The following is a 17,544-nucleotide window of genomic DNA, read 5'->3' as shown; positions in this document are numbered from 1 at the left end:
AGTGGGATGCGAGGCTGGGGGACAAATCAGCATGCGCAGGGCCTCCTTAACATTTCATATCATTACAGAATCATACTGACTGATGACATACAGTGTAAATAGTGTGAGGGAGGTTTTTGGACATGTCCAACCAGCTTGGCAATTCTAAAGAAAAATAAAATAAAGGCACAACACATGCTTCACAGTTCTCACTCAGACCTTCTGGGTTGCAAAACAACTTGAACATAAGTGCATTTATGAACGAACGAATGAATGAATGAATATTATATTGTTTGTTCCAGAAGTTTTTGTAATTTTCTGCCATGAAACAAGCCACTTATAGGACTTTTTAGATAGTTTTTTTTTTTAAGCCAGCAAATTTTCCAATCTGTTTCAAATTAAATATTCAGAGACTTCTCAGTCTCCCCCACCCCATATCAAAGCCCTAAAGCAAGCAATCAGATCCCTCTATGTGGGTGGGTAACCACAAAAAGCAATTTACATTCTACTTCCATTACTGGCAAAGGCTGGGCTGGCTGGCCTGGGCAGAGGGTCTGCAGAGAACTGTGGTAGGTAAGGGCAACCCGCCTCCTTCCTTCCTAGCTGCTTGCCAGCCTACCTGCCGGCACTCGAATTCCTGCTTCAGGGAGGCCTGCATGGAGGCTTATCTGGAAGCCCCGCCCACCCGCTGATCAGCTGAGAGGCGGAGAGAGAAGGAGCTCAAGCAGCTTGCAGGCTGCTTAGATTGCTGGCTAGGAACATAAGAACATAAAAACAGCCCTGCTGGATCAGGCCCAAGGCCCATCCAGTCCAGCATCCTGTTTCGCACAGTGGCCCACCAGATGCCGCTGGAAGCCACAGAAAGGAGTTGAGGGCGTGCCCTCTCTCCTGCCATTACTCCCCTGCAACTAGTACTCAGAGTCATCCTGCCTTTGAGGCTGGAGGTGGCCGACAGCCCTCCGACTAGTAGCCATTGATAGACCTCTCCTCCATGAAGTCATCCAAACCCCTCTTAAAGCCATCCAGGTTGTTAAAGCCATCCTGTGGCAGAGAGTTCCACAAGTGGATCACACATTGTGTGAAAAGTACTTCCGTTTGTTGGTCCTAGACATCCTGGCAATCGATTTCATGGAGTGACCCCTGGTTCTAGTGTTGTGTGAGAGGGAAAAGAATTTCTCTCTCTCCACTTTCTCCACACCATGCATGATTTTATAGACCGCTATCATGTCTCCCCGCAGTCGTCTTTTTTCTAAACTAAAAAGCCCCATATGTTGTAGTCTTGCCTCAAAAGAAAGGTGCTCTAGGCCCCTGATCATCTTGGTTGCCCTCTTCTGTACCTTCTCCAGTTCAACAACGTCCTTTTTAAAGATGTGGTGACCAGAATTGTACGCAGTACTCCAAGTGTGGTCGCACCATAGTTTTGTATAAGGGCATTATTATGTTAGCCGTTTTAATTTCAATCCCCTTTCTAATGATCCCTAGCATTGAATTTGCCTTTTTCACAGCTGCCGCACATTGAGTCGACACTTTCAACGAGCTGTCCACCACAACCCCAAGATCCCTCTCCTGGTCCGCCACCGACAGCTCGGATCCCATCAGCATATACTTGAAGTTGGGGTTTTTCGTCCCTATGTGCATCACTTCACACTTGCTAACACTGAACCGCATTTGCCATTCTGTCGCCCACCCCCAGTTTGGAGAGATCCTTTTGGAGCTCCTCACAATCCGTTTTGGATTTCACTACCCGGAAGAGTTTGGTATCATCTGCAAATTTGGCCACATCGCTGCTTACCCCTGCTTCTAGATCATTTATGAATAAATTAAAAAGCACCAGTCCCAGTACAGATCCCTGGGGGACCCCACTTCTTACTTCCCTCCATTGTGAAAACTCTCCATTTATACCTACCCTCTGTTTCCTGTCTTTCAACCAGTTAGCAATCCACAAATGTACTTGTCCCCTTATCCCATGACCGCTAAGTTTCCTCAGGAGTCTTTGATGAGGAACTTTGTTGAAAGCTTTTTGGAAGTCCAGGTAGACTATGTCAACTGGATCACCTTGATCCACACACTCGTTGACACTCTCAAAGAAGTCCAAAAGGTTGGTGAGGCAAGATTTACCTTTGCAGAAGCCATGCTGGCTCACTTCCAGCAAGGCCTGTTCTTCTATGTGCTTTACAATTTTATCCTTGAGGATGCTTTCCATCAACTTGCCCGGAACGGACGTTAGGCTAACTGGCCTGTAATTTCCCGGATCGCCCCTGGATCCCTTTTTGAAAATCAGTGTTACATTTGCTACTCTCCAGTCCTCTGGTACAGAGCCCGATTTCAGGGATAAGTTAAATATTTTAGCAAGGAGGTCTGCAATTTCACATTTGAGTTCTTTGAGGACTCTTGGATGGATGCCATCTGGCCCTGGTGATTTGTTAGCTTTCAGTTTTTCCAGACAGTTTAGAACATCATCCCTTGTCACTTCTATCTGACTCAGCTCTCTAGCCTCCATCCCTAAAAAGCCTGGTTCAGGAACAGGTATATGCTCAGTATCCTCTGCCGAGAAGACAGATGCAAAGAACTCACTCAGCTTCTCTGCAACCTCCATATCCTCCTTAATAATCCCTTTCACTCCCTCATTGTCTAATGGTCCAACTGCCTCCCTGGCAGGTTTCCTGCTTCTGATGTACTTAAAGAAGTTTTTGTTATTCCCCTTGATACTTTTGGCTAAATGTTCCTCAAACTCTCTTTTTGCCTCCCTTATTGTCACCTTGCATTTCTTTTGCCAGAGTTTGTGTTCCTTTCTGTTCTCTTCATTTGGACAGGCCTTCCAATTTCAGAAGGAAGTCTTCTTCCCTTTTATGGCTTCCTTGACGGTACCCGTTAGCCATGCTGGCATCCTCCTGGACTTAGTGGTACCTTTCCTCCTTTTGGGTATACAATCTAACTGGGCTTCTAGTATTGTGGTTTTGAGTAAACTCCATGCTCTCTGGAGCAAAGTGACTCTCCTGATTTCCCCCCTCAGCTTTCTTTTCACCATACTCCTCATTTTGGAGAAGCTTCCTCTTCTGAAATTCAAAATGTCTGTGTTAGATGTCCTTGGTGATTCTCTCTCCGCATGTATGCTGAATTTGATGGTACTGTGGTCACTGTTCCCTAAAGGGTCGATGACACTGACATCATGCACCAGGGCCTGGGTGTCACTCAGAATTAGATCCAAGGTCGCCTTCTCTCTGGTTGGTTCCATGACCAACTGTTCTAGGGCACAGTCATTTAGCGTATCTAGAAATTTGAGCTCTTTGTCCTGACTTGAATGTGAATTTACCCAGTCTATGTGTGGGTAATTGAAATCACCCATAATTACAGCCCTGCCTCTCCTTGACGCCTCCCTGATTTCCTCCTGCAACTCCCAGTCACTGTCGGCATTATGATCCAGAGGGCGATAGCACGTCCCCAGTAGCACATTCCCTTTCTGGCCTTGTATAGTCACCCACAGGGTTTCTGTGGAGGACTCCAGTCCACCTAAGTTTTCTAGCTTGTTAGATTCTATCCCTTCTTTAACATACAGTGCTACCCCTCCTCCAAGGTGCCCCTCCCTATCCTTTCTATAGAGTTTATACCCAGGGATAACAGTGTCCCACCGGTTCTCACTGTTCCACCATGTTTCTGTTATGCCCACTATATCTATTTCTGCATTAGCAACCAAGCACTCCAGCTCACCCATCTTGGCTCAGAGGCTCCTGGCATTGGCATATAAGCACCTATACACTGAATCTCTCCCCTGATGTATGCTATTCTTTTGACTCTTTGACCAGCTGGCACAGGCTCCCGTCTGCTCTTTCTGTGGTTCTGCTCTGTCCCCTTCTGTTTTATCTGAATTCTTTGCAGCCTCACACTTTAAAGGATGGCTTTTGCCAAACGGGATACTGCCCAGCTCCCATCGGCTGTTTCCCAGGTGTCATTTTAAAAGCTGCTCTGCAACCTTTTTTATTTTAAGCGCTAGCAGTCTGGTTCCATCTTGGTTCAAGTGCAGTCCATCCCTTTTGTACAGGCCTTGCTTGCCCCAAAATGTGTCCCAGTGCCTAACAAATCTAAACCCCTCCTCCCGGCACCAACGTCTCATCCACGCATTGAAACCCCTCAGCTCTGCCTGTCTCACTGTACTTGCGCGTGGAACAGGTAGCATTTCTGAGAATGGTACCTTGGGGGTCCTGGACTTCAAAATGCTACATATCAGCCTAAATTTGGCTTCCAGGACCTCCTGACTGCATTTCCCCACATCGTTGGTGCCGACGTGCACCACGACAGCTGTCTCCTCCCCAGAACTGCCTAGGAGCCTGTCTAGACGCTGCGTAATGTCTGCAACCTTCGCACCAGGCAGGCAAGTCACCGTGCGGTCAACATGTGGGTCACAAACCCATCTCTCTATCCCTCTAATGATCTAATCACCAACTACAAGGAGGCCCCCACCCCCCAGAGGAGTATCCCCTGTGCGAGAGGATATGGGCTCATCATCCACGGAAGGGGTCCCTTCTAAAGGAGCATTTCCCTCTTCCTCAGACTGATGTCCTCCTTGCCCAAGACCTTCATTCTCCCTGACAGCAGAGGAGCTACCAGCCCTGGAGTGGGATGCCTCTGTCACGTCCCTGAAAGTCTCGTCCACATGCCTCTCTGTTTCTCTGAGCTTCTCCAGATCCGCCACCTTGGTCTCAAGGGAATGGATTTGTTCCCTGAGGGCCAGGAGCTCCTTGCACCGAGCACACACCCATGACTTCTGCCCATGGGGCAAATAGTCATACATGTGGCACTCTGTGCAATACACTGGGAAGTGCCCCTTCCCCTGCTGACCTTCTGTCTTCATACTGTTTTTGTTGGCTGTTTACAGTATTTAGGGAGCTTATTGTCCGTTTATTAGATAGTTTATTAGGATAGGTATCAACTGTAATGGCCAACTATTTAACTGTCCAAACAGCCTTTCCCAAGAATATGAGGGATACGAGGGAGGGATATGTACTTACGTTCTCTTCTCCACCAGGCTCCTTGTGATCCTTGTGATCGCAGGGGCTTGTTCCAGGCTCTCCTGCACACTTCCCACTAAACTCCTGCAAAACTCCAACGTCCTGTTTGCTATCCCTGTTTGCTATGCTCTGTTCACAGGCAGAAACTCAGCTTTGAAGATGATCGGGAAGCTACAACGGGTCCAGAATGCAGCGGCTCGCCTACTCATGGGTGCCAGAAAATATGACAGGGTAACATCTCTCCTGAAGTTGCTGCATTGGTTGCCCATTCGCCTCCGAGTTCCCAGGAGAGAGGTTGAACAGGACAAGGGGGACTGGCTGAGTGAGGGGCCTTGGGGCGGGTGGGCAATGGGGAGACATGTCTCTGAGGGGGAATCTAGTTTGAGCATTTAAAAACATTGAACCCAGTTCAATATACAATTTTTAAAATCCACGATTAAAACCACCATGGAGTTCCTCATTGAGCACCCCCTTAAATGTGCTCAAGACCATGAAGCTCCCACGGCTTAGAAGTGTAGAACACTCAAGGTCATAATTACATGGTGACAAAAAGACTGAAATTTTGCCTGTGTTGACTTCTTGAAGCAAAAAGAAGCATGTGTTGTGACAGAAGCTCTTTCCAAACTCCAAGTAGTCAGGTTTGCTCTTCTTTGTGTATCTTCTCATGTTCGTTTAGACTTGATTCATCGTCAAAGCTCTCACTAGAATGCAGGCATTTGTACAATTGGTAAGTGTCCAGGTGGCAGAGTTCTTAACACTAGTATCCATCAGTATAGATCTAGTTTGAAACCAGACTAGCCAAGGTATTTGAAAACATATTTGTTGTTCAATCTTTGCCTTCTTAGGTAACCTTTTGTTTCTATAAAAATCTCTTATTCTATAGAAATTCTTTTCCTTCAACATCTTCAAGAAGGTCAATCCATATTTATCTGCCCCAGTATCCAGGTAAGTTAGCAAGGGTATTAGGGGAGAAGTATCTCCTATCAATATTGTAAATTTTTCTTTCCATATCTGGATCCTATTTCTAGTGAATACATTATTAATTTTCTTAATCTCCTTAAATTAACTTGGATGGAAGATTATTTGTCTCAAGACTCCTTCTGGTTCCTGTGTCTCTTCTATTTGTATCCATTGTTTTGATACATCCTCCATTATAAATGCTAACATATGGCTTAACTGGACAGCTTGATAGTACAGTTTTAAATTTGGAAGTCCCCATCCAGCTTGTTTTTCAGGTCTATATATTATCTTTCTATTTAATCTCGGGGGGTTTTGTATTAAAGCAAAACCTCTCAGTTTTATTTTGCCATAGTCTAAATAGTTTATCAGGGATTTCCACAGGAAGAGGTTGAAATAGAAAATTTTGTTTAGAGAGAACCTTCATTTTTATTACAGCTATTCTTCCCAAAATGTTAGGATTTAATCTTTTCCAGTGATTCATATCCTTATTAAGTTTTTTCCAAACTGGCTAAAAGTTTCTATTGAAAAATTTGTTAATGTTTTTAGTTATGTTAATGCCTAAGTACCTGATCAATTTATACATTATTGGGATCCCTAGATCACTAGAGACTTCCCTTTGTATATTGGGTGTGGGGGGGTGTATGAAAAAACATCAACTGGGATTTATTAAAATTGACAGATAGCCCTGATACCTCCGCGAATTCATATAATTCTTTCTTTAAATATTCAATAGACTGTCTAGGTTCTGCATGGGTTAATACCATATCATCAGCAAATAAATTCAATAGATATATGTTATTTCCTAGTTTAGATCCTTTAATTTGGTTATTAGTTCCCAGTGCAATTGCTAAGGTTTCTAATGCTAAGTTAAATAGAAGAGGTGACATGGGGCATCCTTGTTTAGTACTCACAGACATTGGGAACCACTCGGAATCAAAGTTATTAATTCTAATTTGAGCTTTAGTTAAACCATAAATCTGATCAATCATATTGTAGAAGACCAGGCCAAATTTAAATTTCGTTAGAACATATTTTAAATAGATTGGCTTTAGACAGTCAAAAGCTTTAAGTATGTCCAAGGAATATATCGCTAAGGAGGTTGACTTGATTTTAGAAGTGTAGATAATATTTAATAACTTTCTTATAGAATTAAATATATTTCTCCTAGGAATAAACCCTGATTGATCTATATGAACAATTTTATGGATAATTAATTTAAGTCGATTAGCCAATAGTTTGGTGCATAATTTATAATCAACATTAAGTAGGGAAATTGGTCTATAGGAACTGACTTTGTGTAAATCCCTACCTATTTGGGGAATTAATATTATTTTTGAATCGTGCCACGAGGGTGGGAGACACACTCCCTGACGTAAAGCATTGATTAAAATTACGAACTCGGGTATGATAATTTCTTTGAATTCCTTAAAAAATTCCCCAATCAGACCATCCGGTCCTGGAGATTTATGATTCTCTATTGATTTAAAAACCTCGAGCAATTTGCCTCTGTAAATGTTGCACCCAAAATTTCAATATCCTCTGGAGTTAACTGTGGGGTGTTAATCTTATCTAAATAGTTAAGAATTCTCCCTTGAGTTGGGTTGTGAGAGTTATATAATTGTTTGAAAAAATTGACAAATTGATTACTAGTATCTTTAGTATTAGTGATGATTCGACCATTATTATCCTTTATTACTTTTATAATCCTCTTCTTCTTGACTTTCTTTAATTTGTGGGCTAAAGACCTTGTGTTTTTGTTATCATATTCATAATATCTTTGTTTTAAATACCTAAGTTGAGTAGAGATTTTTGTTGTTTGCAAAACCTCAAGCTCCTTCCTTTTCTTCTCTACTTGCATAAGGATATTAATAGACCCTGTTCTATTGAATATTGCCAATAAGTGTTTAATTTCCAGCTCTAGTTTTTCACTCACTTGTATTGATTGTTTTTTAATCCTGCTCATCTGGTTAATACATCCCCCTCTAATAACAGCTTTCATCATGTTCCACCTCATTAGTAATGTTATATGTTCCTTGACATTTTCATTTTTAAAAATGTCTTAACGTTTGGGCCAATTGTTGCTTTGCCACCCAACCCCCTCCCCTCCTCGCCCAACCCCCTCCCCTCCTTTTCACCTTCCCCCCCTTCGCTCCCTGGCCCACTCAAACCAAAAGCAAACATTGTTGCACAGGAAAAACCTCTAATGGTTGGGTGGGGGGAGAGGAACATCAGCTCACCCTCTCTCCATCCCAGCCCATCATTCATTGTATCCACATAATTATTTAGATGATTATCTATATCACCAAGCCTAGCTAATCACCCCAATAATCTCTTTCCCTCTTCCTCACCTCTCTCCTAAAATTGACTTAATATAGAAGTTTAACAAGTATAGAAGTATTTAACAAGTTTAACTAATCTTCCTGCTGCTTCTCGTAAATCCCATGTTTCACAGTTTCAAGGTCAATGTCTGATTTCAGAGAAGGCAGTTAGGAGAAAGGGGAAAAAACAAGAGAGAAAGAGGTGGAGAGAGAGAGAGGGAGGAGAGTTTTTTCTTGGCAGGAACTCATATCTTATCAGTTTGCCAGTTAACTCAAGGCCGTGTTGTTGTGTTCCCTGCTGGATGTTTCAGCTCAGCTACTTCTTTTTGCATCTGTTCCAGAGACGTGATGACTTGCTTCCTTTCGGATTTAAAAAAGATTATTTTAAAGGGAGTCTCCCATCGGTATTGAATCCCTTTTGCATGAAGGATCTCGGTCAAAGGTCTGAATTCCTTTCGCCGCTGCAGAGTTGTTGCACTTATATCTTGAAAGACTAATACTTTCTCATTATCCCAGACTATGTCTTTTTGACGCCCTTGATATAGCACTCTATCTTTTAAGCCAGCGTTCACAAATCTAACCAGGATCTCCCGGTTTCTGTATTGGAATCTTGGATGAGATTCTATGGACTCATTCCAGATATCTTTCTTCAATTTGCAAGTCAGCAGACAGCTCATTCATTTTAGTGATAACATAGCTTCTTAAATCCACATTTGAGATCTTCGGGCTAATGCCCCGAAATTTTAAATTATTTCTTTTATCGCGATCTTGGATAAAGACCACATTCTCTCTTAACTCCTTCACTTTTTTTTTTTTTTAGTAATAGCTAATTCTAGGGCATTCTTATTAGCCTGATCAAATTATTAGCCAGATACTGGTTGTTTGTCCAATATTAGAGATTTGCAATAAAAGATCCTTAAATTTCTTGTTAATTTGATCAGTAATACTTGCCAAATCTTGATGGGCCATTGTAAACAATTTAGTCCAATCCACTTGCATTTCTTCATTAAGCTGCCTCATAAGGTATTCAAATGATTGTAGTTCCAGGGTTCTCCGGGGAGTGTCCAAAGGCTTTTCTTGTTGCCTTTGTAACTCCAGTTGAGCTTCTTCCTGGATCTCTTCATCATCATCATCCCCTTCATTGTGTGTGTGTGTAGGGGGTGGCATACAGGCTGGCTTCAAATCATCCAAGAAGGCTCTAATTCCTTTTCCTTTCCACTTTGGCTCTTTCTTGGACATTTTCCTTTAATCTCAGTTCAAATTAGCAAGTGCAGCTGCCCAACTCTCAAGACCAGGTCTCAAAAAGGGGCTGAGATGGAGAGAGCGATCGAACTAACATGCCATCTTGACCGTGGCTTGCTCCACCCACCCCCATTCACTCTACGTTTTAATCTACTGAAACCAAAGAAGTGGTGTAGAGAGGGCAATTTTGAGCAGACTAACAGAAGAGAAGGAAAGGGTTAAATTAAGTCCTCCTCCTCCATCATCACATCACCTCCCTATCCGCCCCCCCCCTACACACCACCATTCTTCTGTTTAAACTGGCAGCCTCCTCTGGCAGACCTTCTCACAGATTTCCTGTTGGAAATTCTCGGTGGTGAGAGAATCCCTTTCTCATTATAGCAGAGTGCACAGAGGCACAACACAGCGGATTTAGTTAGGCATGCGTGTATGCTGAGAGTAAAGTAACTTGGAGCCAGTTCATAGTTTCAAATCAATATATAAGGCATTTATAAGGAACTCCATTCTAGATAGGAAAGTGAGGAGTCAGGATCTCTATTCTATCTATCTAGCTGGATGCAGATGGATTCTGCATCTTCTCAGCACATATGGTGCAGGGAGAGAGGCTTGCCATGTTGCAAGGTAGAAGGGCAGGTAGGAAAGAGAGAGAGAGAGAAAGGAAGTTAGTCCCTAAGAGTAGCAATCTACATTTCAAAGGGATAGTTGGTCATCCCTTCTCCACTGCTCTCAAAGGGATGACCAATGTCTTGACCCTCTAGCCCTCTGACTCACTAGTCTGTCCTCCACTGTCTGAGACGAGACAGCACAAAGTCCTTAACTTCCAACATTTCCTACCAAATATCTAAGGCTCATCCTGAGTATACAGGGATATTTAGGAGAAAGTCTTCTTCACTATGTGCCCCTTCACCACTGAGATCATCTAGAGAGGTCTATCTGCAGTTGCCATGTGTTTGTCTGGTGGCTACACAGACAAACGGGCCTCCTCTGTTGCTGCCCCAAGACTCAAGAATGCCCTCCCTGCTGAGAATTTTAAATTTTAATGTGTTTTTAATGTGTTTTTATCTGATTTTTATCTTTTTATGAATTTTAAATGTGTTATCTTTTATGTTTTAATTCTGAACACTGCCTAAACATTTTTATACTAGGTGGTATATAAATTCAATAAATACACTAATTAATAAATTAATAATAAATAAGAGCCTCCCCATCTCTGACAACTCTTTAAACGTCTCTAAAGAGTTGTCTCTTCACCCAAGCTTTTTAACTGTAATTGTGCTTTTAAATTGTTTAATATTTTAATTCTTGTTTTAACTTGTTTTATGTTGTAAACTACCCAGAGATGTAAGTTTGGGACAGTGCACAAATCAAACACACACACACACACACACACACACACACACAGAGTTTTTCAAGTGTCAGGTATTAGGACAGCCCATTTGCACATAAGTAAATGGTCGTTCTTTCTTTTTATTGGACCAGGGGAGCTGCAATTTATTCCATTTTAAATTAAATCAGGAGAGGAGAGCTGGTCTTGTGGTAGCAAACATGACTTGTCCCTTTAGCTAAGCAGGGTCCACACTGGTTGCATATGAATGGGAGACTAGACGTGTGAGCACTGTAAGATATTCCCCTCAGGGGGGATGGAGCCGCTCTGGGAAGAGCAGAAGATTTCAAGTTCCCTCCCTGGCTTCTCCACGATAGGGCTGAGAGAGATTCCTGCCTGCAACCTTGGAGAAGCCGCTGCCAGTCTGTGTAGACAATACTGAGCTAGATGGACCAATGGTCTGACTTAGTATATGGCAGCTTCCTATGTTCCTAAACTATATTCATTTAAGTCTTGCATGCAGTTTTTGTATGGGGTAGAAATTGGGCCTTACACTAAACCCCCAAAATTAGAAGTTCAACAAACAAAATTTCTAATGAGTTCATTCCAAATCCTGCGATGCATACCAAGTGCTTTACTTTGACTGGAGGTGGGTTTATTAAAGATTGAAACAGAGCAATGGCTTTGCAAGCATCTGCGGTTTTTTGGTTAAAAATAAGTTTTTAAATTTCTGGCCTGACACCTTTGGTCCTTTTAGATAAATTTTAATCTTGTTGGAGATGTACTCTAGAGGGAAATTATGTTGCTATATGGGTTGCCTCCCTCTTTTTTTTTAGTTTCCATGGGATATGTAAAAGCCAGATTAGTGATTAGACAATGAATGCACAAAGAGATTTAAGTCATGTAGCAAGAACTGTTACCCTAGGAAATCAAGCCACAAATATTAAGCCTGATAACTGCCAAAATATCATAGAGCGTTATCACTAGCTCGCCTTGCTGCATTAAAGACAGCAGTGGTCAAGGGAAGATACAAGAAAGTGCCATATGTTGAGCATCTTTGTAACACAGGTGTAACACAGGTACAGGATAAAAGAGATTGGGAGCTCTTTGACGTTAGAAGATTGGATCACTTCCAGTTTGTGACTCCCGAGGATGTGGACAAATTGCTTCAGACTGTACGTCCTAACACCTGTTCTCTTGACCCTTGCCCAACGTGGCTTATTTCATCTGGTAATGGTATTTTCAGAGAGGGTTTGGTACAGTAAATATCAAAAATGCTTCTCTGAGGGACGACAAGATGCCTCCTTGTCTTAATGAGGCTATTATTAGACCTATTTGAAGAAACATTCATTGGATCCCTCAGAATTTGCTAATTACAGGCCCATTTCCAATTGACCATGGTTTGGCAAGGTGATTGAGCAGGTGGTGGCCACTCAACTCCAGGCAGTTTTGGAAGATGCAGAGTTCTAGATCCATTTCAAGCTGTCTTTCGAATGGGCTATGGGGCTGAGACTGCTTTGGTCAGCCTGATGGATTATCTCTAATTGGCTGCTGGCAGAGGGAGTATGACTCTGCTGATCCTTTTGGATCTCTTGGCAGTTTTTCGATACAATAAACCATGGTATTCTTCTGGGTCGCCTGAGGGAGGTGGGATTGGGTGGCACTGTTTTACGGTGGTTCCATTCCTACCTCTCTGGTAGATTCCAGATAGTGTTGTTTGGATACTGCTGCTCTGCACAGCAAGAACTAAAGTATGGATTTCCACAAGACTCCCTACTGTCTCCAGTGCTCTTTAATAAGGATGTGCAAACTGGCTTGAGGTCAAGCTGGTTTGCCATTGAACTGGGCTGGACCTGGTTCAGCTCTAGCTGAAACCCCAGGCCAGCTCAGAGCCGGTTTGGAGTTCTAAAAGATTTTTTTTAGAAATTTACCACCAGATCCGGGGGCCTCTGGGGGTGATCCAGGCCACACAAATGGGCAAGGTGCATGCATGGTGGCCTCCAAAATGGCCAGCACACCACCTCAGAAAGGACCGAAATGACCTGAAAATGGACAGAAATGGCCCATAGAAGACCAGGGGGAGGCTGGGGGGGGAGGGGGAACCTCCTGAGACCTCCCTTCTCTATCTCTGATTGCTTTTAGAAAGACCCTCAAAAAACACCTGTTTTCTCAGGCATTTAACTGAAATTAATTTTAAACTGTTTAATTGTTTTTATCCTATGAAATTGTTTTAACTTTTTATTCTGTGAAATTGTTTTAATTGTTTTTACTCTGTTTTATGCTTGTTGTTTTATAATGTGTACACCACCTAGAGCTACACATATCAGGCAGTATAAAAATATGATAGATAGATAGATAGATAGATAGATAGATAGATAGATAGATAGATAGATAGATAGATGTGAGCCGAGGAGGGTTTGTGCATTTTTTTTATGCCCTCCCTGTGCATAACAGCTATTCAGTTGTCTGGAAAGGAGGCCAGGTCTAATTATGAATGTGGCTTTGCTATAGCATCATAGAATCCACCCTGGCAATTTTGAAGGAGAATTGCAGGGGAGATGTAGTGTGAGCAGGGGTAAGTGCTTAACTCTTTACCCACCTGGCCCTCTCGGAAAGATAGTGTTAGATCCCAGTATTAGAGCCTCCGATTTGCATACAGAAGGTCCTAGGATCAGTTCTTGCCATCTCCAGGGCGTTTTCCATACAGGGCTTTTAGCTCGAATCTCCTCTGGAATGGCCGGCCAGATTTACCCCAAAGTCCATGTGACATATCAAATGGGACTTCACACGCAATTCAGATTTTTTTATTGCATGTTAGAATGTAGCCCAATTTATATCCAGGGTAATCTGACAGAAAGATGGGCTAAAGCAGAGACCCTAATTTAAAATGAATTACCAAACCAGAACTCTCTGAACTTTTGCTCCCATGCAATACCCAACCCACCTATTTCCTGTTCATAAAAAGCACATAAATATGAGGTGAATATGTAACTTTCCCTTCCAGTATGAATAAGGGTTTACTATGTGAAACCTTGGGCTTTTATGTTTACATGAAGTCCTCTTTTGCGTTGTAACAAAACTGTTGGCTGAGTAAGAGGAGGCAACTATCAGCTTGAATGAATTTGAGCCCAACTTCCTTGTACACAAGCAGCCAATTACAGCATTGGAAAGCTACAAAGGTTGGCTAGTACAATAAAATATCACTATAGTTACACTTGACTTAAACTGAGAAGGATCACTGCGTCATTCTACGCATTTGGTAAGTAGCATTCAGTCCATGCCTCTATCTAATAATTACTAGGGATGTGCAAAACAATTTGTGAGCAAAACGATGTGTACCCTAATCTCGCTGATATAGGTGATTTGTAGACAAAACAAACCACCCCTGTCCTCAATTGCCTAGATTCGGGTACAAAACAAATCACCCCCAATTCAGATCTGAAAAATTTGGAGATTCGGACCTCCATTTTGTGGCCAAAGTGGGTTTGGTGGTAGTGCCAAATGGGTGGAAGCTACCACCCAAATTTCAAAGCAATTAGTCAAAGGAGTGATTTTTAAAGACTTTTTGAAGTTTAGGCGTCTTTACGCTTTCCCCCATAGGGAATAATGGGGATTTTAGCAACCTTATAACTCCACATGGGGGGCACCAGGGTGTCCCAGAGAGGGTTGTGGTGGGTTCAACTTGGCGTTTTAGATCTCTCAGTGGTGCATTCATATTTGTTGTAATCGAGTCCATCCACTTTGCTTCTGTTCCACCTCTTCTTCTTTTTCCTTCAACTTTCCCCAGCATTATAGACTTCTCAAGGGAGCTGGGTTTTCGCATAATGTGTCCAAAGTATGATTGTTTGAACCTGAACATTCTGGATTGATTTGTTCTTTGCGTACGTAGACATGCTAATTTTACAGTCAAAAGACCCCGAACTGGCTACCCAAATATACCTGTCTATTAGGCAGATCTGAATTATATTGGCTTGATAATCCTTATATATTCTAGTTGCAACAGAGGGGCTTCACCAACATTTGGAAGTTGCTGGGAAGTCCAAGAACAGTTGAGGAGAATGTAATAGAAGCAATCTAGCAAACATTAGTCATGACTAAGGTTGAAATACTATGTACAGTTGCCTGCATGAAACTGGCAGTCTGATGGCAGGGGAGTGGGATGGCCTGCAGAAATCAGTGGGTTCAGTGGAACTGATTACTGAGAAAACATGGAGCATTTCCAGACAGCAGGCTTTACCGCAGGTTATCTGCGAGGCTTTACTGTGAGTTTGAATTTGCTCCAAAAAACGATGCAAAAAGTGGATTTTTGTTTACCCTGGACATAAATCAGGCTACACTCTAATGCACAATGAAAAAACCTGAATCGTATCTGGAGTGCTCCCCAATAGCTTGGAGGGACTTTTGGCAAGCATGTCTTGTCCTCTTTGCTAAGCAGGGTCCACCCTGGTTGAATATGAATGGGAAACTATGTGTGTGAGCACTGCAAGATATTTCCCTTGGGGGATGGGGCCACTCTGGGAAGAGCACCTGCATGCTTGCGTGCAGAAGGTTCCATGTTCCTTCCTTGGCATCTTTAAGAAAGGGCTGGGAGAGACTCCTGCCTGCAACCTTGGAGAAGCCGCTGCCAGTCTGTGTAGGCAATACTGAGCTAGATTGACCAATGGTCTGACTCGGTATATGGCAGCTTCCAATGTACCTATGTAAATCTGTCCAATATGTGAACACACACTCTCCATTATGGAGGAGAAGGGAGCTAAAAGCCCTGTCTGGAAATGCTCATTGACAAGACTGAGTGACAAATGTAATGGAAGTCCAGCAGCACAACTAAATCCCATGCCATTGCTTTCAGCAGGGCTTGATGGATTGATTAAGTGCCGTCAAGTTGGTGTCGACTCTTAGCGACCACATAGATAGATTCTCTCCAGGATGATCTGTCCTCAACTTGGCCTTTAAGGTTTCTCAGTCGTGCATTCATTGCTGTTGTAATTGGGTCCATTCACCTTGCTGCTGGTCGTCCTCTTCTTCTCTTTCCTTCAACATTCCCCAGCATTATAGACTTCTCAAGGGAGCTGGGTCTTTGCATAAGGTGTCCAAAGTATGATAGTTTGAGCCTGGTCATTTGTGCCTCGAGTGAAAATTCTGGATTGATTGTTTTCCTGGCTGTCCATGGCTGTCCATGGTATCCTCAAAAGTCTTCTCCAGCACCAAAATTCAAAAGTATCAATGCTTTTTCTATCTTGCTTCTTCAAGGTCCAGCTTTCACATCCATAGAATGTCAAGGAGAAAACCATTGTCTGAACGATTCTAATCTTTGTAGATTTAGATACGTCATGGCATCTAAATATCCTTTCCAAGGCTTTCATTGCAATACTACCAAGTGCTAGTCTGTGGCATATTTCTTGACAGCGGTGCTTAGATTCTATATTTCTGCCAGTGCCTGAGCATTTTAAGTTTAAATAATATATGGAGGGAGAAGGGAGACAATCCATGTATAAGAGGAGTGCAAGGAATTCTATGGCTGGCAGAATCAGAATTCTGGTCTCCTTCTTGCAGCCCCCTTCTGGTTTCTAGGCTTTTCTCCACAAATACAAGGATTAGGAATTACTTGCCATTTTAAAGTGCTGCAACAAACGGTGCTTCTGCATATGCCACCACCTTCTGCATTGCACTAGGCAGCAACTGTGCATGAATGGCAACCAGATCAAGAGAAAAGTGGCCTCCTTTGTGTCCTTGAGGGCGTTTTGGCCGGAGCCGTTCTTTTCACCTCTGCATGACAAGCTAGTGTGCCAAAATCCTTCTGGTACACAGCTTAGGAAAGGCAGAGCAGCCCTGGCCCTCCACCGCCCTCCGTTTCTTCCCTCTTGCTTGCTCACAGCTATTCTTCTTTGCTCTCTTGGGCTCACATCTCCACCCGCCATCGGCTGCTTGCTCTCTTGTTAAAGCTGAAGCAGGTGATTGTTTCCCCCCTTGGGGATCCTCCTGGGCTGCCCCTATCTTCTCTGAGCATCATCCTCTTTGTCGTTTTTCGGTCATTTTGAAACATGGAGAGTATCCCTTTTTGCTCAGGCCAAACAACTGGCTACATCGTCTGAGGGGTTCACGACTTCAGGCAGCAACCCCAGATGTTTCTGGACTACAACTCCCAACGTTAGCCTTTGGCCATTGTGGCTGGGGATTTTGACAGCTGTAGTCCAACAACATTGCAGGACCCAAGGTTGAGGACCCCCCATGTTAAGCCTTCTTTAAGAAATGGAAGTGTCTTCTTTCTTCTTCTTTTTCTTCTTCTTCTTCTTTTTCTTCTTCTTCTCCTCCTCCTCCTCCTCCTCTTCCTCATCCCCCCCCCACCTCCAACAAGCTGCCACACATGGGAAGCTCCAGAGGGGGGGCAAATGCCCCTCAGACTAGTAGTTTGCCCCCCACACACCTGTCCCCCATTTCTGTTTCAGGAATCTAATTGGTGGGAAATGGATAACCCACTCATACATGCACTTTGCTTCTTCTGCCCCCACCCCGCTTTGTTTTCTGCTGCTGTCACTGCAGCCATGGAGGGCCCAATCTCAACGGAGACTGCACAGGGGATTAAAAAAAAATCCCCCTTCCAAATCAGCTATTTGCTGTGAATAGCCACGAGAATAACAGCTATTTGCTGTGAATAGCTGCTGTGAATAGCTGTGTATAATAGCAGGAAGATGGCACCAGGAAGGTGTTCAGCCTA

Source organism: Hemicordylus capensis, chromosome 5 (genome assembly GCF_027244095.1).
Source record: "Hemicordylus capensis ecotype Gifberg chromosome 5, rHemCap1.1.pri, whole genome shotgun sequence".
NCBI classification, from domain to species: Eukaryota; Metazoa; Chordata; class Lepidosauria; order Squamata; family Cordylidae; genus Hemicordylus; species Hemicordylus capensis.
This window is presented reverse-complemented; position numbering follows the sequence as displayed.